The sequence below is a fragment of the Cyanistes caeruleus genome, chromosome 6, assembly GCF_971803275.1.
Source record: "Cyanistes caeruleus chromosome 6, bCyaCae1.hap1.1, whole genome shotgun sequence".
NCBI classification, from domain to species: domain Eukaryota; kingdom Metazoa; phylum Chordata; class Aves; order Passeriformes; family Paridae; genus Cyanistes; species Cyanistes caeruleus.
The window spans coordinates 44653081-44676444 of NC_141706.1; the positions used below are offsets into that span (position 1 = coordinate 44653081).

Sequence of the window (23364 nt, forward strand, 5' to 3'; positions counted from 1 at the left end):
CCTAATGCAGACCATTTACGTCACTGTGTACCTTGGCCTCCTGATCACCAGGATCAGGCTGAGCAACTATTGTATGGTCTGGCTCCCATCTGGCCTCATAATCAGGTTTCCCTCCCATCAATCAACAGCACCTGGGGTGACAGGAGAAAGGAGCTGGTGGAAATCTGGGTCTCAGCTCAGTGTTGGGATATTTGGGTGCAGGGTGAGGCAGAAGGCTTAGTTTGTTGCTTGAGTTTTGCTGCAGCTTGAAATAAGGTCAGCCTTGGATATGCCCAGACCCTCGGGGCTGGAAATGCTTCCAGGTCTACTAGCTTAAACATAGCTTCTGTGTGCCTGATAAGCAAAACCAGTGCAAAAAAAACCAAACAAACAACAAAATCATGTTTGCTCTGATGGTAAACAGCCAAACTTGACAGTTCTTCTTTTCTCATTCCATAAGAATAGAGGCTCATTTTTAATTATAATTTTCCTCTTAAACCCATTATTTTTTCATACCTACATTTGGAACAGCTATGGGGTTTGCCAGTGGCAGCATGGTACATGAAGAAATGTAGACTGTAGCATATTTCCTCACAGTGGAGGTGGAATTAGACAGATCAAACCATCTCAGACTGAATTAATGTATACTAACTGATTTTATATCAATTCCAAATCTGCATCCCAAGTTCCCTTTTTCACACAGTATTTAAAGGTTTATTTACACTGGATTCCTTTCATCTCAACCAAATCTATGACATATTTGGACCATATTTAAACAGACTTTTGGTAAAAAATGTTTTCCAGTTTTATTTTACAAGTATTTTCTTAATTATTGCCAAACAGTAGTTGATTCAGCAGCATTTGTAATAAAAAAAGAATTTTCACACATGTATGTACCAATGGGTAGGTTTAATTTTTTAGGTGCATGGTTTACCAAATTACCATTATAGCAATTTACCTGAACATGAAAAACTTTAAAGAGAAAATCCCTGATATAGGATCACAATGATTTGAGACCTAGACCCCCATAGCAGTTTACAGTCAAATCCTCAAGAAGCATTTCAGAGGGTACTGTTACCTTAAGTGACTGACAGGGGAATCTCAGACCTCTGTAAAGGACTATATGGAAAAGGAAATTAAACACTTAGATTCTTAGAAATGTTTCATACTTTCTGTCCAAGATATCTGAACAATACATGCTAGAATCCAGAGTTTGGTATACAGGCTCCATGAAAAGATTAAGTTTGTTTCTCTGCATCCTCTCTATGTGATGTTTTAAGATTTTCTATTGCCCACCTATCCACAGACTTTGGTTCTCTAAGCTGTGGTTACACAGGGGATTTTTATCTTCATGTAACTACAAAAATGTCCTTTGCTATGTTTTTCAAGGTGTCAAAATACTCAATAAAGCAGAGAAAACAGTTCATTAACTGAAATAGGCATTTTATCTCCATATTTCCACTTTCTATCCCATAAGTGTTTCCAGGAACAGCAGTGATTCCTCAGGTTTAGCTAACAACACACAGCATACTACTTAGCCAAGACAGTAGTGACCTTTAAAAACTCACCCCACTTTGACAGTATTAATCAGCCTTCTTGTTCCTCAAATAAATTACAGGTGTGGGCTTTCAAAGGCAGTAATATAACTCAAAAGGCTTAAGGAATGGAGATAACTTGGGGTTTCATGTTCATAAATTATCACATTCTAAGCTTAAGTGAGACTAATGGACAAAGCTCAAAACTATTAATGCATCAAAGATGAGGCCTCCTTGTGCCATATGCATTTCTGTGGGGCATGGCAACTGGAATTACCATTAAAGATTCCTGAATCACAACCTCAGCTGCTCACTGCCAGAAGCACAGATCCATTTTTCATCACCTGCTCACATGAATCACTCTCTGCTTTGGTCCATGCAGAGAAGAGTGAAAAAGGTGGGAGCTGAAGAAAATTTTGCACCCAGCAGAACTGTGTAGACAGAAGTAGAAGGTAAGAGATGGTGGGCAAGAGAAAGATGTAGAGCACAGTTTAACTCAGCTTTGAAAAAACTTTGACTTCATTAAAGGGTGGAATGATCAACCATAAGAAACTTCTCTACCAGACAATTTGTGGAATATACCTTTTAAAAACCCCAAGATCTTTGTGATTGACCTTAAAAAATGCTTTACGGTAGAATCTTTCTTTCTCTCCCACTTGTACCCAATGTCCCATTCTAACTGTCTGTACGTATGCTAAAAGAGAGCAGAAGAGCAACTTAACTAGCAAGAGAAGACAAAGTCCAACTTGCAGTCCTCTGCATTTCTTATTAGAGAAGCCTCTATATAGTCAAATAAGCTGTGTAAATTAATGTGAACAAACTGTGTAGGCTCCATTATTTGTTTGTTCAATGTGTATAAGAAAGAAGATGTCTGATCACTACTGTCACCAACTACTTGTGGCTGGTTTAGTTCAAGAGTTAATCACCTGATCATCCTTTCAGTAAAAACAAAATTCCCTGAATAGCAATAATTTCTTAATTTTGTGTAACTCAAATTCTTTGTTGGTAAAAATCAAAGCTGAGTTTTCACTCAGAACAATCATGGAATAAGCAACTGATTGTTTCCCCTGCTTGTGTTTGATGTTCCTATAAGCCTTGCTTCTCTTATACTGGTATCACAACCACAGAAACATTAGTAATTCACACTCGGGTCTGTATTTGGGGCTTCTCTCAGGCTAAACTTAAAAGCTCAAATCATGAGTAAACATTCTTCTTCCAAATCTGTTGCTCCCTGTTCCCTACCCCCTGCTACACAAGAGTAAAAGACAGAATTAATTTCTTAAAATTAAATAAACAAAATACTTGGTCAGTTTAATTTTTGTCTGGCAGTGGTATCTTGTGGGTACTATATCAAGCCATGAAAAATAAATAAGAGAGCTGAACTATTCAAATGCTGCCAGTGAAATTTTTTCTGGTTAAGTGAGGTTAATAGGCCTTTCAATTTATAAATTCATAAGAATAAAATTATATTTGGTTAATAGATTCTTTATTATATTCATTGAAGTCTTACAGCCAGAAATAGAAATTAGTTCCTCATGACATAAAAGGTCAAAATTAGTTGTAATTAACAGAAAAGTCCCTGACTTCAGACAGCTACAGCTAATTACAGCAACTAGAACGCACAAGCCAAAGAGCTGTGTGTTTGCAAACCCCTGAAGAAATGCTTTGACTTCAGCATGTCATATGGTCCAGAGAATCCATTCATGAAAAAACATGCACAAGTAATATACAGGACTTGGAACAAGTAAATCCATCATTTCATTTTGGGATCAATGCAAATAAATTTCAGATCCTTCACAAATATTTTGCACTGCAGAAAAGATGGATTCATGTCCTGTTACTCTCTCAATAGCCTACTTTAAATCTTCAGATCCAAACTATATAGAATTACACTCAATATTATTTTTATTCCACATTAACTATGCCTTGTAAGAAATGTGTTACACATGCATAAACTGAAAACAGGAAAGTAAGTCAGGAATTTTTTTTTAAAAATTGCCTTTTTCTTTTTTGGGTGCCAAGCACAAGATCTGCAATGCCTTATTAAAACATCAAGGCAGTAAACAATGTAAATGTAGAAAAGTAGGAAGTTTTCCATCAAATTTTCTTCTTGCAATGTGAACCCAGAGGAAGAATTTAACCTGTTAACATTCCAATTACTTCCTCACGCTCTGAGAAGCATTGCTTAGTGCAGGAAGCTGTAGTTCTCTTTTGCACAGCTACTTGTAGAGAAAATATTTTATTAATGGGACATTCAAAGTGACAGGGTCAGTATGCACCACTTCCATTCCTTTTGTATGCTGTTCTAAACATCAAATCAAAACATAGCCATGCGATTAAATACACTGGTAACCATAGTTTTATTATAACTGCCTTATAAATCACGTTATAGCTAATTAATCTAATTAACAGTCCTATGTCCCAGATACATTACAGGAACAGACCAAGTCAATCCAGCCTTGAAGAAACCACTAATACTTCTCAGACACCAATCCTGGATTTGTTGAACATTCTTGGAATATCAACCTGCTGTGAAAATATTACTATACCTGCTGCTTTTATGGGACTGGATTTTTCTTGCCTTTTTACCCCCTTAAAAAAAATTTAGGAACAGAGAAGTCAGTGCTATAAAGCAGAGATATTTTGCTAGCAGCTCAGTATTTTAAAGATAAGTAATTAAGGTGATACTCATAAGTTTTAAGATTCACAGGTTGAAAATTAAGTATTTTTCTGCTATGTGTCTTTTTCATCTGTCCAAATGAAAACACTGGTCCACAAATAAAACCACACTAAGTCTCTTGAAACTCGGGCTGAAAAGTATCACATTTTCAGAAGGTAAATAAAGAGAATGTTGAAGCAGAGCAGAGTTTCTAATGAGTTAATGTAAAAAAACCTCATGCAAAAGCAATCCGCATCAAAGCTAGCAGGCAATACCCTGACAGTCATCCATCAAACCAAAAGTCCCCTTAATAAATGCCAATTATAGGGCAAATATGCACAAACGCGGATAGCATAAGCCATGGGATCATTTCCTTCCAAGAAAATTAGTGACCAACAAAACACCCATGCAGCCTGCCCTACAGCAACACTCACTCCTGACCGGAATACTAACTACTATTATTATTTCACTCCTTTTTACTTTATTTTGTACTTTTGCAAGAATTCAGAGCCACACAGAATTTTGTTTGGGGTTATACAAATTCCTTCGCAATTTGTATAGAAGTCTAACATAACTTTTTAAAAGCCATGACATGCCTATAATGTATACAGAGTCTCTGACTTCCGCCGTAAGCGAGCCTTTTTCCTAACTTAATCATACTCAAATTTCACCCCTTTTAAAGATCCTGATTCAAAAATGTTCACTCATTCTCCACAGTCCACAAATTTATACCATCTCTTCCTGTGGTATTATATGTGCATAAATTAAAAAAGAATGGTCTTGTATAAGGACTGAAAACAGAACATTCCAAGTCCCCATACCCCAAATCTAACTTCAATTTATCAAGGAAATGTTTGATACAAAATAAACATTCTTATAAAATTATTGTTTTGTGTATGAATAGGATGTTTCAAATTTGAGCAGAATTTTACGTTCCCCAAACCTAAAAACAATGAGTTGTACAGCATGCTGAAATCAAACAATAATAAAAGCTTCTTTGCTGTTACATTTGTATTGCCTCTGATACATTTTATCCCCTTTTGCTAACACCTTCTGCATATCACACCTGACCAATATCTTTGGTCTCCCAAAAGCAGACTTTTTAGATTTATTTAACTGATATACAGTAAACACAAAAGTAGCATGTTTTGTCATATGGAGTGTCAGACGTAACAGCTGAGAGCTAAGATAAAAAAATTATGCTAATGAGACCATAAAGCTTTGGAAGAAGTATTTAATACTGGTATCATGTCAGAGAGAATTATTTTTTCATCTAAAATGTCTCACATTGCTATATTCATAGAAACAGACTAGAAAATGCTATATTAGTCCTAGTCTGATGTCTTATCTAATTGACCTCTAAAGTGACATCTTCCATCACACAGACTAACCTGTGCTATATTCATTTATTTCCATCTTACCTAAAATTATGATGAATGGTTTGAGCTCTATTCAATTATTGAAAATGTGCAAAGAAACAGAAACAATGAAACTGGCAAAGTGCTCTGCATTCTTAGGAACAATTTAGGCTAATTAGCATCAACTTCTCCCCCATTCATCATACCCCTTTAGAAATATAAACAAACTGTCAGCTCTAACCTAACAAACAGATCACTGAGCTACTTAACACAAATTATTCTTACATGAAAAGCTCCTTCTCAGGCAATATTCTCCTCTAGGGCATCTGGGAAGTTGAGCTATTAAAATTGAAGACATATGTTTCAGTCAAATTTAACTCCCAGATTGTACTGATCGCTGTTGTGACAGTTTTCCATCAGCATGCTGCTGCTGGCAAAGTACTACATATTTTAAACAAAGCAATGCAACAATAGACTTCAATGATGCATGTTCATTTAGTATAATATCAATACCACTCAATTAGCACCCTACACCTAGAAATGGAGCTACTTAAAATTATTGCTTAGGTAGAACTTGAATCTCAGATTTCATTTGGCTATTCTTTTAGAATTACACATTCTGTATTCTGTGTTCCTGCGAGCTTGCAGAAGGCAGCAGCTATGCCACAGTCAGCTATGACAACAGTTTAAATCAAGCTGCAAAGGTGATGCTCTGAAAAGGCTATAGAAAGGAATGTTGCTGTCAGTCCTGGGTTTTAACTCAAACTCCTCCACAGATGCCACAAACAAAAGGACAACACTAAGCTAAAGGAAAACAGGAAGGTTTCCAGAGCTGAATACTTCCTCAACACAGGAAGCCATGTGCTACTTTGGAAGCCAAAATGATAATGAAATATGCTTCCTTTCCTTTCTCCAAAATGCAAAAGGAACTAAATTTGTCCCCAAATTCCATACCTGACTAAAAGGCTTTTGTGCTAAAGCTAAGACCTTTTCATCAGTTTATTAAAATACTCATTATCTGGAAAAAGGAAGAAGTCAACACTGGCCTGGACTTTCTCGCAGGCATTTGAGATTTTGTGCATATATAAGAATACGCCTTTTGCAGCAAGAACTTCAAAACTGGGGAATATCCCCCAGTATTTTTTAGAACAAATACAATTTGGAAATTCCACAGAAATCAGAAATAATCAGTGTTGAGAAATTATTTCTTAAGTAGTTCTTCTTTTCAATCTATAAGAAAATTACTACTTATTGCCTTGGTTCCCTTAAAACAGCAAAATATACAATAAGAATTTAATTAATTAAAGATTAAGAATTTCCCATCCTTTCTCCTTTGATTTTCTCTCATTCTCTGCTTTGCTATTTCATTCTGACTCTAACTTTGTCTTGCAAGAAACACTTGTAGCACATGTCATAGCTTGCCTTTTTTTTCCCCGCTCTTTCTTCCAAGGAAGGTAATGAAACCAATCAGCACGGTTGCCTGTTTACACAGAGAGCTGTAGTCTGAATTTAATTTTGTTTCATCCTTAGGTGAGAGGAAGAAGGAGGATAATCTAACTTCCTGATTTCCTCACTGCTGCTTGCACATAAATTTTTCCCTTGGATACAGAACTTCCAAGGCATGGAGTATTATATTATCATTATATTATTATATTATTATGGTTGGAGCCAAAATGTCCCCAAACTTCTCTGTGGTGATGCATTTCTTGCCAGCAACAAAGATACATTTTCTGAGTGAACATAGCACAAGCATGAATGTCTTCTTGCTTCTGAAGAAAAGAATCTTGCACTATGACAAACAGCCACCTCGAAAAGCATTTTAAACATCAGTGCTGACCAGAAAGTCTTATCCTAGAGGTGTTATGCAAACAGATTGGTGAGACCTGAAAGTGAACACCTAATCAATGGCTCCTGCCCATCTCTCACAGTTATGGGCTTTATTGACCCAGAGAAGTGGTGATGTAGTTCATGTTCAGCAAGAGAGAATGAACAGAGGTTTTACAGCAGATGGACTAAAAACCTGTTTCAGCCATCATGAACATGAATTGATACTTCACAGTAAAAAATAAGATTTTAAGCAAGACAGAAAAACTTGATGTCTGAAGTAAAGAGATACAAGTCACACAGCACAAAAACAATACTTAAATCTATGTTTGCAGATTAGACTGCTTAAAAGCTAGTTTCAGATATAGGAAGAAACCTGCATTTCTTCATACTAGAAGACAAAAAGTGCCAGAGAAAAATCTGAAAGGTGACCTCACACAAATCAGGGGGAACTAAGGATTTAGTACAAGGCTAAATTCTGACAAAGTCAAGAAAGATGCTTCAGCAAGGTCATTAGGAACAGGATATTAAAAGTCTGGTTTAAGGTGAATCATTCTTATTAATTCTTCAGCTAAGTACCAAAAGAAGTACCTCGATCTCATCAAATATATCAACCCAAAGAAAATGGATATTAATGAAAACTGACATCTAACTCACAACACTGAAGTACAGTATTGTAGGATTGTACTTAGTTCCTACACCTTTCCCAGGTTGTTTGCAAAATCCACTTCAAGAAAACATGAATGACTCTGCTCTACAGACAGGGTCATGAAATTAGATTCAAAAGGACAGAGCAGCACTGAACACTTCTTTGGCATTACAGAAGGAACTGGAGGTACATTACAAACACAGTGAGGACAATGCCCCTACAAAAGCCAGTAGTTTTCCCTCGGCTACAAAAAAGGATTTTCTTAGGTGGGTTTTTTGTTTTGTTTTGTTGGTTTGGGGTTGTTTTGTTTTGGTTTTGGTTTTTTTTGTACAGGATAGTCTCAGAGGGTATTAACCACCAGCTCTTTTTGCTACATCATTGAAAGAACACATGGGATATGGGTATGCTACCTAAATATGGAGCGGTATATTTCAGTTGGCCTATTTTTTCTCTTGGTTCATCCATTAAAAAAGATATTTTTCATATATGCACCTGAAGAGCATCTAACACACATGAATACACTGATTTCATATCAGTTTCAACTGTTCTCTCAACAGCTACAAATCTGTTCTAATTTTTAAAAAGCTAATTTTTAAAAAGTATGTGAGCATGACTACCTTAGAGACAAATAAAACAAATACTAATCCACATCTGTGCAAATTACCTCCAAGCTGGCATCAGACTTTCATTGTGCTATGCTGAAAGCCAGAGAAAGTTGCACACGGTATTTTTACCATTATGTTACATAGATCAAATGTGCAACATTCAAGAGCTGGTTTATTATTTACACTGAACTGATCTCACATAGCTGTTTTGTTTTTTTTTTATATATATTTTCAAGTGTTTTCTGTTGGTTTAGAAATGTTTTCTTCCTGGTTGCACTCTCTTTTTAAGGCACAGCAACAAGTAATAGAAGCAGACAGGAAGTAGGGGTTGTTGCTCTCCAGAGGATGATTAAGCAAGTCAGCACAAATTCCCCGAAGTTCCCACAAACAGGCTCTTATGTAACAACATGTGTTTTCAAAGATATTTTCTCTGAGCAGTGTAGTCTTCATGGGAAAAATATAAGCTAGCTTTATAATAAACACTGTGGAGCATGAAATAACTATAAAGAGCACTGTAAATGAAGTAAATTATTAGATACTGAAAATCCCACAGCAGCTGATTCTCATTTACATTTCTCAAAATTAACCTTGGTCAGTAAAGTATCCAGGTCCTGCAGTCTCTTGCTTACACAAACAAAACATATTATGTATTCCTTGGAACATCACCTGTAATGCTCTGGTATGAGTCCAGATAATGGTTTTAAGTAGTCAAGTAGTCCAGATAACTTCAGTAGACTGTTTCTGTGAAGAAACCAGGATTCATCCTCTTCCTTTCACTTATGCACAGAGCAGAAATTCTTTAAACTTGAGAAAATTAGAAAAAAAAATAAATAAATCCTTAACATTTACCTTGCGTTAGATCATCCCAGGATATACTGTCTTTAGACTGATTATTTAGTACAGCTGTGGACTGGTTAAAGCCATTCAGCATTGCATACTTTTTATTCTTTAAAAAATGCACATTAGGATTTCTTCGTCCTTCTCTTTAATTTTAAAGAAAATTGACACATTTTATTACAACTATTTTAAGCATATAAGAGTGGTTATTTATATGGTGGTTATATATATGAGAAAATATTTGACTACCTAGAATTAGATGAGGGCATCGTTATTATGAGGACAAACTACTATGTAGTCTGATTTTCCTACCAATAAATAAAAATTTGCAGACACAAAGATAAAAAAGTTAACAAACAAGACAGCACAACATACTAAGTTTTCAAGTTATGATTTCACTGCCCATTTGCAAAGATTTGATGTTGCAAAGGTAGAAAAGCCAGGCCAACCAAAGCCAGCAGAATTATCTATGGTGTCTCAAAGCAGAACCTCAAGCTGTGCTGCAGCAGAACATTTTCTGTGCTCTGAAAGCCTGCTACCAGTAAGTCTGATTCCTATGAACCACAGTGTGCATTTTATTTTCACATTATGTGGACAAAAGCTTAGCATTCTCTGTATTAAACACATTGTCCAGATGTACAAAATCACATATATCTTACCCTGCAATTCCTAAAACACATAAGTTAAATTCTGACATGAGAAGAACATTTAGTCACAAAAGTCACAGGATGCTCTTAACATTTTATCCAACACTGCTGTCATCTATGGATTTTTAAAGCTTTTTTCCAGCTGTTGACCCAAGACATGGCAGAGCCAGATAACACAGGGACACACTCAAACAAAGCAGTCGTTTTTTCCTCTCCAAAACCTATAGAGCCCCAATGGAGAAGTTCACCTTATCTCACCTTTCTCACAATGGCACTGAAGTGAAAAAATAGAGTTAAATCCAATGATCTTCTCACACCCACACACTACATCTTCTCCATAGTCAAATATTTTGAAGAAATATACTTTTAATAATTTACTATTCCTGTTTAGCTGGTGTTTCATTGTGTTGGTGCACACCTATGCCTGCATGGTTAAGAGTGGAAATTCACTTTGTGTGGTACATAGAAACTGAAGAAACCTAGAAGTGAAATAACAGATCATTTTTCTGGCCAAACAGGATCATTCTCTTCTCTTCTCTTCTCTTCTCTTCTCTTCTCTTCTCTTCTCTTCTCTTCTCTTCTCTTCTCTTCTCTTCTCTTCTCTTCTCTTCTCTTCTCTTCTCTTCTCTTCTCTTCTCTTCTCTTCTCTTCTCTTCTCTTCTCTTCTCTTCTCTTCTCTTCTCTTCTCTTCCCTTCCCTTCCCTTCCCTTCCCTTCCCTTCCCTTCCCTTCCCTTCCCTTCCCTTCCCTTCCATTCCATTCCATTCCATGCTGTTAAAGGACCCAGGTGATGAAGACTTTTCACCACTTCCTTCTTTCACAGCTTATGCATCTCATTGCTTGAAAGTGATAGCAAAAGTAATTCTTCAAGCACCAAGTTTCATTTTCAGCTCTTCTTCCTACAAATAAGTATCATTTTTACTCCAAAATAAATTATTATTCAGTACCAAACAATGCCTAAAACAGGCCTGATGAGAATTACCACAATAGATATTAAAAGGTACTATAATATACCAATTTTACTCTAAAGATTTCAGCAAAATAAAAACCAGTAAATGTTTGAGTCACTAGATCAGAAGCTAACTATTGCTGTATCACAGTTTTGAGTATGATTTTAATCTCAGATAAGTGACTTTAAGAAAGTTACACAATGAAACTCTCAAGTGAGAAATGGCGTGAACAATATGCAATTTTGTTGATTTGAGTTACTCCGAATCATAGAGTCCACAAATGCTAGAATTGTATCTCCAAAGCATGTATAAAAAAGTAATTGCATTCTAACAGCTTTAAAAAATGAAAAAGTAAAAGAAAACAAGACTTCAAACTGGCCTAGGAAGGAAAACTGAAAGGACAGCTGCTACTGATTTAAAAACAAAGCTTCAAAGATACATATAGGAAAGACAGAAAGACAAAAGACAAAAAAATGCCAAGCCTTGGGATGATAAGTCTAAATGTAAGGTAAGAGAGATTGCTTGTTTCATTCAGTTGCGCACAAGTTTGCTGTGTTTCCTTAATATATATCTTTTCCAAGAAGGGTAATTGAGATCATAAAATAGATAATGCAAGATATTTTCCCATCATCTCTTCCATCTGGTTTGGTACAGCCCCTAATACATAACTGAGAATAAAAAATCAAATTTTTTTAAAAAAATAGGTTTCTTCCCTCTTAAGCCTAATGAGGTGGTCCAGAGCTGAAAATCTATGCCTTTCAGGTCACATTAGCTCTTCAGACAACAGATGGAAGAACTGTAGTTAAAAGAAGCATCAGGAGAATCCTAAAAGTTGCCAGAGCATTCCTGCTCTTGGGTCAGGAACTGCAGACCTGCCAAAACCAGGGGTCAGAGACTGTCAACTTGAGCAAATGCTTTCCAGGCTATGAGAACTTTGATTCTCAGGGCACTTGAGCTCCCTAGTTGGACCTAAATAACTTGAAAAAGTATCTCCTTTTTTTTTCCACCCTAAATTTTGGAAAAGCCATGCTTTTGGCCTTAGGCCAGCTTCTAGACTAAAAATCCCTCGTTTCTGCATTTTAAAAAGAAAACCTGTGGCTCAGGTTTTTCTTAAAAAGAAAACCTAAATGTTTCATCAAACCAGACTATCAAATGATTCAATGACTCTTCATAAAATTCCAGATCCTATATTGGCACCAATTGACTCTTGCATCTTTGTGTATGCAAAGGGAGAATCCGAGTAAATCCACAGTTTTTTGCTTCCAAACCTGTAAACTGGCTATTAGCAGATCTTTGCATGCATGTGGTGGTCCATTTAAAGGGTAATTGCAGCAGTTCAGATAGTGAATGCTCGTTTAAGAATTGGTTAATTGAATACTATTAGTTAAGAATCGTATAGCTACCTAGGAACTTTAGGTGCTTTTGGCACTAAGCATCAGCAAAAGGAAGACGCTGAAATTTGTGTTTTCAGATTAGGTTGATTGATGAATGAAGAAGTAGAGAAATTCCAAGTAAATGTATCTTATTTTGTCTCAGGCATCTCTCTCATTTAAATCCTGCCATATAAGCAGGGGACTTAAAGCTTAAAAAAAGCCACTCAACAGCCCTGATATCCTTTATTTCCACATGGTCCAATTAAGTCACTGGAATGTAAAATTACAGACCACTGGCAGAAAAAAATAGTCTTGAAAAAATGGACAAGTGCACAGCCTCCAGTAAGCTGTCTTCACTACTTAAGGTTCTAATAATATGAAGACCTGAGGCAGATTAAGTGGAAAACAACACTCTTGAAGCCTAAACTCTGAAATGGAAGTAATTATTAGCCTAAAAACACTCAAAGTGTCCGAGAACAGCTGGGTCTTCAGTTCTGCTCTTCTGTGGAGTGTGTACATCTCATCACCACGACTTAACATATTTTCTTCTGGAATTGTCACCTTGGCTAATTTAGTGGGCAGAGATCCAATTCACAGTTCTTTTGGTTTACATTTTAGTCAAAGTGTAGTTTTGAAAATGACCATCAAAAGGAAAGATGCAACTTTACAGCTTATTTTAGTGACTACAGCAAGTCACTTGTTTCAGAATATGCATCTGAGAATGGAAGAAAGTACCACTGAAATGCTATATTTGACTCAGTTTGAGGTTACTGTTTTCTTTGAGCTTTTTTTCACTATTAGCAGAGGAACAGGCATTTATCCTGGTCTCAATATCGCTTTACTCAACAGATCACCTATGACACTTTCAAGGTCTGAAACTGCTGCTTTGAGACTAAATCTATAAAGAACATGCTAAGAAAAGCTGCATGCTATTGCATTTACACCAAATTCTCTGCTTTATTTGTGCAACTCACACAGGGTTAGGTAGGATTTAAACCCTAAACGTCTGTAGCCCTTAGACTCCATTTGTTTCAAGACAGTTTGTACTTAGTATTTCAGTCAAACAGTTCTGATTTGGTTTAAAATGTATTTACAACTATCACGTTCAGGCAGGTAAGTGTTAAAAGCAATGAGAAAACAATAGGAGGTTGAAGTATGCAATGCAATAAGAATGTTTAGCATGTCCTGACACTCCAACTTCCCCCCTGCTCCACCGTTCAGGCATCTAATTGTTTGCTTTTCCTCCTACATACAATAATGAAGTGAACTACAATCAAAGTGTGATGACAAATGGTCCCAGGGTTTGAATTCTTTGGAATATATTGGCATTTGTAAACCAAAGAAGAAAGATAGATATAATCAGCCACCCTCTTATAAGAGAAGGATCTGGAAGAGTATGTTGGCAAAATCTTCAAACCACATTAAGCACTAATTTGAAAGCATGTTTGAAAGGAAGAAAGCAATGCCTCTAATACCAGTTTATTTGTATAACAACAACTAGAAACTGAACTTGCTAGACATATTTTGAAAGATGGAAACAATTAAAATGCATTAGTGATCTAAACAGGCACTGTATTTTAAAAGAACAGAACTTTAAACAATCAAGGTTACACATATCCACATTTTGTTGAGTAATCCTCACCTTCCCTTGATCTCCTAATATTTAGTACTTGTATTACATGGAAACATTTCATCTCTGCTTACAGAAATTCACAAGAGTTGTCTATACATACTTTTGCCTGTGGAAAAAGGATGATACAGTATCATGAGAAAAGCCCCATTAGCTGCAAGATGGCAATTTTTCTGCCTCCAACATTAAAAACTTGGACCCTTCTGTTAAAGAAACCAAACACATAGTGGTCAGGTTGCACCATATCATCAGTGTAGCCACTAAATAGTCAGCTCATATCACTAGTAAATAGACATGGACAAAGTACACTGTGAGGACACATTATTCATATCTTCCTCTTTTCCCTTCTAAACAAGATACTACTAAAGGACATAGCATGGGAGAAGGATTAGCAAGGAAATGAATAATCAAATATTATTTTAAATAGTTTTAAATATTTCATATTTAAGCTAAAATAATCCTTAAATTAGGGATTAACATAACCCACATTTTTTGCAGTCATGTTCAAAATGCAGCACTTCAGATTTCTGGACACTGACAACCCCTCCTTAAAGACAAGATAAAGTCATTCCAAAACCCAAATATGAACTGTTAAAAACAGAGACATGTTCAGATACTTACTTTTAACTTGCTGCAATCTTACCAGGCCATCACAGACACATTGAAACTTCAGAAAATATTGTCATAACTTCATAACATGAATCTCCTTCTCCCTCTTTTGCATGCTTTGATGATCATCAAAATTGTTGGCATTTATTAACATCATCATTAGCACACAATGAAGCACACAGCTGTCACCCCAGGAGAAGAGTTCATACCCACAAGATACTGTATCTATCTTTCAAAAGCATTCTTGCTTTTGCTCTTAGTCTTGATGATTTTATGTACAGCAGAAATGTAGCTACAGAGAAGAATGATACAGAGTAGGAGATTTCCAGATTGATTCTTGATGTCTTTGTTTTATATGAAGCTTGGTTCCAATCATTACCTTTGATGGGGAATTACTTTTAATTACTTATATAAATGTTTTAAGAGGTTAATACTTTAAAAACACAAACAAACAAAACCAATATTGTAATCAGTGCACATCAATTGCTACTTTAGACACCACAAAAAAAAAAACAAACCACTATGTATCAGAATTTTCAAACAAGGTCCAATGAGGTAATGCTGTCCTAGTAGCAGAGTACTTGCATTTTAGGAACAAAATGGTGATAATTACCCCATGAAACAATTTAATCCTTCATTAAAGGTTAAATGGTAAAACACTGAAGTAAAGAATAATAATCTTGATAATTAAAAATCACCATTGATACAGCTAGTGTCAAAGTAAGAGAGAACATTTGTGTTAGATATTAGGGAAAAATGCCCTACTGTGAGAGTGGTGAGGCATTGGAACAGGCTGTCCAGAGAAGTTGTGGCTGCCCCATCACTGGAAACACCCAAGGCCCGTTTAAATGGGGGGTCTCAGCAACCCAGTCTAGTGGAAGGTGACCCTGCCCATGGCAGGGGCACTGGAATTGCTAGTCCTTAAGGTCCCTTCCAACCCAAACCTTTCTATGATTCTTTAACTTCAAACACACACAAGTAGTACCATCATACTATATCCTATAATATTTATATTGTAGTACTGGCCTGGAGCCAGTTTTCAGGAAATCCCTGCTTTAGAGCAAAGGAAAATGAGTCAGTGAAATAGGATTTCAACAGGCAACAGAGAATCAAGACTACAAAATGTGAATGTTCCCTTTTAAATATTATTCATTTAGGGAACAAATGTCAGATAGCTCTGCAGTTGTAAATACAATCTCAGCCATTAGAGAAAAAAGGAGATGATAGTATACACAGAACACAAATGTGTCATACTTGGCCACTCTTCCAACCCTGTTTCACACATTTTTGTGACAGCTATTCAAACACCTTAAGTATCAAAGATTTGACTTGTAGGATAAAATATGTAAGTTCTGACAGTAACACATTTGTATCTATTCAGGATTTAATAGGTGCTCAAATCTACTCATTTGCTACTGAATTCTACTAATAACACTGTGAGCCACTAGGATGTATTATTAAGAGATGCACATTCTTGTTCAGAATTAAGAATAGAAGTGTAGAGGGAAACCATCCAAGTGTAAAAGTATTACTGGAGAGGGAAAGAAAACTTAAGGAAGAAAACTACAGGATTAAAAGTAAAAGCATGTCAGAATAACACAGGTATGTCATCTGCAAGGTTCTGTTAGCAAAAGATTCAAGAAGCATTTGCTTATATAGCTAACATTATAATACAAAACCAAAAAGCCAAGCCACAAGTAGTCAGTGGCAGTCAGACTTCAAACTGCAGCATGCAAGCAGATGCTGTGCAAGGTGATAGAATTGAGCAGTCACTGTGTCTACAGGTGCAGGACCACCATGGCCAGCATCTGGCTGCTTTCCAAACTCAAGGCTAAAGGTCCAGGTGTTCAGAGGCACTGTTCTGGCTCCACCAAGAACACATTTACACTGTAGGTCTTTCAAACACAGAACTGGGGCTTTTTGAAGCCAGAAAATTTGTGCTCTGTGACACCCATAACATTAGTGACAATGTTTGAAAGTAATAGTTTCTATGAGTGTTTATAATATTTTCATAATTACTATGAAAGCCTGTGAACTCCAGACTATGAATGGCTCGAAATCCAATTTTCTTCCATTTTAATCTAGAGCTAACACAGGCAATATTCTATGTGAAAAAGTTATTTTTAATTTAGATATTTTTTAAACCAAGTGTTATATAAGGTAACTTTTCAATTAATACCATATCTTCTTGCAACAGTTACAGCTTCATCTTTATTACTTCCAGTAGCTTCTTAATTTCAGTATTTTTTATCATAAAACATAATTATCTTCCTATTACAGAAAAGACTGTACATTGCACAACCCCTGTATGGTTAGGCTTCTGTTTGAATACATGATCTCAGCAAAAACAGAATAGCCTAAGCATCCCAGTAAGAAATTTGCTTTTGTCTCTGAAAAAGATAGCAGAGAAGCACAACACTGCCATCTCCACCTTAAATGCTGAAGTACAAGCATCACACACATAATCTAGTGAAAACATTATAAAATATAGCAAACAAGAACACATGTAAAGGATTCTAAAACTTTTGTGAGCAAATTGAGAGAACTACTGTCAGGCTGAAAAATTAATTTTAATCAACCAATGTAGTATACCAGAAAACCATCAAACTCAACAGTCCTAAAGACTAAAGGAGACAGAGTAAGCAAGCTCTCAGCCTGCCCAGCCTCAGTCCATGACATCAAGCAACTGGCATCAGAGAAGAGATGTATCTGGAAGTGTCTTATGCCATGTTTTATCTGTCAGTGTTCTAGATGTGGTGGCTTTTCTAGTGATGGACTTCATGCTGGGAAGCAGATGACAACTGACTCAACTTGCTGGGGTTCTTCATTTCATATACATTAAAGTGGGTTATACTCAGAGCAAAGTACAGCATGAAGGCTGAAATACATTCCCCAGACCCTAACTCAGTTTAGCATACATTCAGTGGCAAACCAGTATTATAAAGAAGAGTTTATTAAGGTTTCTTACAAAATAAAATAAAAAAAATAAAAAAAACCCAACAAACAAAAAACTAAAGCCAAAAACAAACAAACAAAACCAAAAGAAAAAGAAAAGAAAAACCAAACAGAAACATTTAAAAAAAAAAAAAAAAAAAAAAAAAAGAGTGAAGCCTTCTTTCCCTCTTAATCCTCACAGAAAGATGAGTAAAGTCCTTTTTCCTGCTGTGGATTATTTGAATACCCATCTTCCTTTAATGGTATTTGTTAAAGTTTCAGGTTACCTGAGAAGCAGGCCCTACAAGGGAAAATGTGGAAGGTGACAAACAGCTTCATTAGCCACTACAATAGAGTAAGCAAATTAAATTGCTGATGTGTGTTAAGCTTTGGGTGAAGTTCAGAAGCCAAAGTGTTCCTGGCACCCACTGCAGCCTGATCAAACAGGTAAGCAATCACACGAGCCTGCTGCTACCAGAACCATTACCTACCCTTCCGCCACCGACTGGGAATCCCTGCCAGCTCCTGCAGTTCGGGCAAATAAACTGACAGAACACTATCCTATCAAAAGCAATTAAGTTTCTGTCACTTAAGCTCCTTGGATCAGTTCCCTAAAAGGTCAGCTTCATTTCAAAGAGTTTGCTAACACAATAAGAACAGGCATAGATAAATAGCACCACCTCTCCATAGGTCAATGAGGAACATTGCAACAGAAGAATATACTGTCAACTTAAGTGCACCCAGAGTTTGGGCACCAGATAGTGACACAAAAGCTACTGAGATGACAGCTGTAAGATGAGAAAAGCATTCTTGCAGGTAGCTTTTGGCTAAGGAAAGAAACAGGGCTCATGAATTTTATCCCCACCAATAATACAAGTTAATTGTAGAAGCAAACAATAAATGGAAAATCTTCAAAATATCAGACTGACAAGCACCCTATTTGGTGTTTTAGTTTTGCAAAGAGCTGGCATACAATCAGATAGCACACAAGACTAATCCAGCCAAGGAATGGTTTGGACAGGAAATTTCCAGAAAACAAGTTCAACATACAGAAAGATCATACTTAGTAAATAGGGAACTTTCTTCAAGAGACAGTGTCTAAAAAGCTTGGGAGTTTATCGCTTCAGACATTAGAACAAGCAGAAGGAACTGAATTAATATATTTACTAGCTACAAAAGGCATAGAAAAAGCTCAGGGCCTTCAACTATTTGCCTAGTTTGTAGATGTGAAAAAAGGTCTATTTTAACTACATAGACAAGGAGATAATTTGGAGGAGATCACTGATGACAAATATTTTCCCCATCATCAGGTTCGATACCATCAAGGTTCTGGCAAGAACACAGAGGAAAACAAAGCACACAATTGTATGATCAGTGCATCCTGCCACTTAGATCCTGCTTGGCACAGATCATGTTTTAGAAAAATATCTCAATCACCTGATATGCTATGTACAAAGTATGGCTATCAAAGTTCTAGAAAAAGCCAGATTTGCTGAACAGAAGTAAAGCAAATTAAACTTCACTTCCATTAAATGGAAACAGACCTGGAAGGACATTAGGACTGTCTGACCACTGACAACCTATATCCTTCAAAAAAGAGTGAAAAACCCCAAACATGTGTTGGACACTAACCAATGGTATGAAAATTGTGCTCAATCCAGCCCCAGAAGACAGACTTCAGCCTCCAACTGGAAGCCAACTGACAATGACCAATATATAGGGGATGCAAATCTCAATAGAAAACATGAGAAATTGAACAAGTCACAGGTGTTATTGAAAGAATAACTTCTAAGGCAACCATTGACAATTCCCTTACATCACAGTTTCAAAGTCTGAATTAGAAAGTGAAAGCAAACCAGCAAAACTGTTAGTTAAGTATAAACATGCTCAGACAGAATACTGCTTAGGTGTTAGCTCACTTTGTACAATAAAATCAGGAGATGTGGAATCTATGAACTTGATGTCAGTGGAGACTACCATTTGCACACCAATTAGAAATAAACAATTTTCAGATACATACACCAGATCCTTTCATAAAAGGCCAGTGAAGCCTGGTCCAAAACACAATGGTGTCAATGTGACTTTACACACATAACCTAGAGTAAGAAAAGCGAAACACTAAGAAGAATTTTGCTTAAGTTTGAGAATAGAAGTTATAGAACAGAACAGGAAACATATATTGAGAACACTGCAGTCATGAAGGGAGTGATGGAGAAAGATCCCAGCGGTACATCAGAACAGCTCTCCTCCTTTTCTGTAGAAGTTTAAATTTGTTGGATGCAAAATTGTTGTATACAAGACTTGGGAGTTATGACTTTTCCAGGAGATTTATGGAGATCTTCTGTGCACCATACAGCAGTTATTGCCAAACACATTACATCTGATCCAGGAGTATCTGACAACAGGTTACACACTTTAGAAGTAATACTTCATTTTGCTAGATTTTTCGGCTATGACCTTTACAGCCTTACAGAAATACTTTTTCCCCCCCACGGATATAAGCAGAGAATGTAAACTATAACAGAAATAGAATTAATTATCCCAAAAGCCATTTCCTCCAGAGATATTTCTTTTAAATGACAGGAAGTTTTCCAACATTTTATCCTAATGTCCAAATGCAGGTGGAGATACCAGTACAAGTCTTGTGCAAGATTTCGTAGAGACATAACCTAGCAGATTGTCTCAGATTAACAAGTAACTTTAAAAAAATAGTATTTTTAATAGAGTTAGATTAAACAACTTGGGTGAGATGGGATCTTTGGTAGCCAAATGGATATCAGCCCAGGCACTGCAATGCTTAGAAAGTTGCTGCCTGACTTCAACTGGTTACTTCAGAGAGTTTAAAACCACAGCTAGGGAAAAAAATTGGCAACATGTCCATGCCTTTATACATACAGGGAGTAAACAACTGGAGTTAGTAATGAGCGTGTTCACATGCTGGACTTCACAGGATATCTGATACAGATCTAGGACAGCTCAGAATAGATTCAGGGAGTGAAAAATTTCCACTGATTTCAGTGGAATTGGGACACTGATTAATCTCATGGTTCAGGTATCTACAGTTCCCCTAGAACTGACGGGTAACAATTCCTCTGAAAGCACACATGAAAAGTTAATGTATTAGAATCCAGAAAGCAAGACAGTTAAAACCATTATTTAACTTTTCAGAAGATTAACTGACCACCAGAGCCACTTCAACTACAGTTACACTGTCTCATGTTTGATCTGTACCAGTATGCAAAAAATTATTTCAAGATTCAAAGACCTAGGATGAACAAAATAAAACCAAACACAAACAAGCGAAAAAAAAACCAAAAAACCAAAAAAACCCACACCAAACCCCACAAAACCCACCACCAAAAACTCAAACAAACTAAAAAAATACACTAAAAAAACACCAAATGAAAAAAACAAAAACAAATTCTTGGAAAAGAGAATTTTCTTGGTTCCTTGGTTTCCTGGCTAAGTCAAGGAAGATCCAAATTCTTTCCCTGGACTCAAATCACCTGGGTCTGTTCTGAATTGTTCAGTGAACAAGAGGAACATAGGTTTTGCTTATACAGAATGCAAACAGTTCAAATCTTGCTCATAGTCAAAACTATTTATACTACAAACTTGAATATTGAAATGTTTACAAAACAATTAGCAAACATATAAATTACGTTCAATTTTTACAAACAGTTCAATCATCATACAGAATGTAATGCTGTGATTTATTTATCTCTCTGAATTTAATCTCTTAACCAGAATAGAGTTTGTAGTCAAAACAAAGACAAAGCAAGCTATCTCTAATTCCAGTTGCAGTAGATAAGGTTTCAGCCCTATTGTTGAAAAGGAATTTGGAGGACATTGTCTCTTTCTAAGTTTTTCAGTTCTCCACAGGTTTTGCAATTAAGGTTCTAGGTGCAATTATAGATTAATTAAAATATAGGAAACAAAGATTTAGATGTAAACAAGATTTAGAATGAACAGAAAAAGCCCAGTTTAGGACTGAGCTGGTAATGATTGTGATACCATCTCTACTTGACAGCAGTGGTTTTCTCTCACGGATGTTATCCTTCCTCAGCACACAGAATGCAAACAACTAAGTCTGAGTAACAGAGAAGCATTTAGTCTTTAGGGTCCTTGCTATTTCTCCAAAGGACTGCAGGAAAGGAGAAAATGAAAAATAGTAATAAAATGAGCACATTAAGAAAGTTAAAACCATCTTGTCCTCCTTGCTCCCAGGGTTTTTTTCCCTGTTTCTCTACAAGTTGCATTAAACTTTCATAGCCTCACAACAAACCTGTCTACTCTTCTTGCCGGTGTCAGTCTTGAGGCACCAGAGAGACCTAATCACTTATACAAATCTCAGCACACCAACTGAAGTCTTCAGAGAAAATACTGAAGTAGCATAAGGTAATTCATGCATAATCAAGGAAAAAAAAAAATAGCCAAATTTTGTATTTGTAAGTGATAATATTTTACATGAGAAGATAATGAGTATTTAAACAGAAAACCATTAATTTTTCCATTCCCTGAAAAACATATTCATTAAAGAAGGGACAAGCCATTATGTAACAAAGGTAAGATTATACTACACAAGCATAAAAGTTGCTGCCCAAGTTACTTCAGCCCAGTTCCAAGTGTTCACTCTAGGTCTGCAAGACTAAGCAAGTGACAAGTCTAATTAACAGTCTTATGCATCAACTGAACAATATTCTTTCAATACTTTTAAAGAACATTTCCAAACTTCGGCTGTGTGTAGACAAATCTAACCACAACACTATAAAACTGCTTTATCTGCAAAATTTTTAGAATTTCATTCTATTCTGCTCCTTATCTTCACACCAACAACTGACAAGTGACATTTGCAGAAGATGTTTAAGGCTATCTCTTCCAATTTTATGACCACTCTTTGCTTCTTGGGAGTCTTAAGAAGATACTTTTCTATTTATTTTCCAGAGTTATAATCTATATCCCAAACCTTAATTCAGGGAGAAAAGAAAAATAATTTCTGTTTACAGTAAATAGCATGACATAGGTACTACACATTCATTCATTGGGTTTTGATTAGATCCATGCTGTACAAAACAGTTACTGCCCATCATTAATGTACATTCATCTAATAGCAAAAAAAAACAACAATAAAAGCTCATTTTTCAGGAATAAAATTAGATCTCCTTTCATTCTCTTTGTGAAACATGATTTTTATGCCACTGTTGATCCAACATCCACTCCTACATGAAAGGCTCCAGATACTGCAATTTCAGTTTTTCCCAGAAGAGGGCTAGTCCAGTTCTAACCCAGCAGACCTCAATGAGATTACAGAAAAATGCTGCATGTGCTGCCTAAATTTCCACAAGGTTCACTCTGCATAAAATACTTCTCAGCTCTTCCCACATCAGCCTTCCTAATCACAAATGACAGAAAATAATAAAAAATGCTGTCCCACAGAAACGTTCTCGAGATCTGGCTAGAGGTTATTTTGGAGGCTAAGTGCTAAGTATCTGAATAGTATTTTTGTGCAACACTTCCATCAGCCCACAAAGTATCCTGCCAGCGACAAGAATGCATCTCTTAGTACAATATTTCAGTTACAATTAAAAATTGCAGAAGCTCAGCAACTCAGTAACTTGATTATTTAACTGAAGACAATAAAAGGCAGTATATATAAACTTCAAAAGACCAAAGATAATCATTGTTTTCATCTGTAAATCAATACCTTTCCAACAGGTCAATATTGATAATTATGATGATGAAATTTTGAGACTTTTCAAAACGTTGTTTACTATCA

The 23364-nt window shown here is 36.1% G+C and overlaps 1 protein-coding gene and 1 long non-coding RNA gene across 4 annotated transcripts in view; both read right to left on the reverse strand.

Annotated features, from left to right (window-relative positions):
- Positions 1-23364, reverse strand: part of SLC25A21 (solute carrier family 25 member 21) — a 236191-nt gene that overhangs the window by 200860 nt on the left and 11967 nt on the right. The window lies entirely within an intron of this gene.
- On the reverse strand, positions 10755-14154 carry LOC147652639 (uncharacterized). The gene is made up of 2 exons (XR_015287635.1): positions 14058-14154; positions 10755-10991 (listed from the first exon to the last, which is right to left on the reverse strand). It is a non-coding gene; the product is annotated as an uncharacterized LOC147652639 (long non-coding RNA).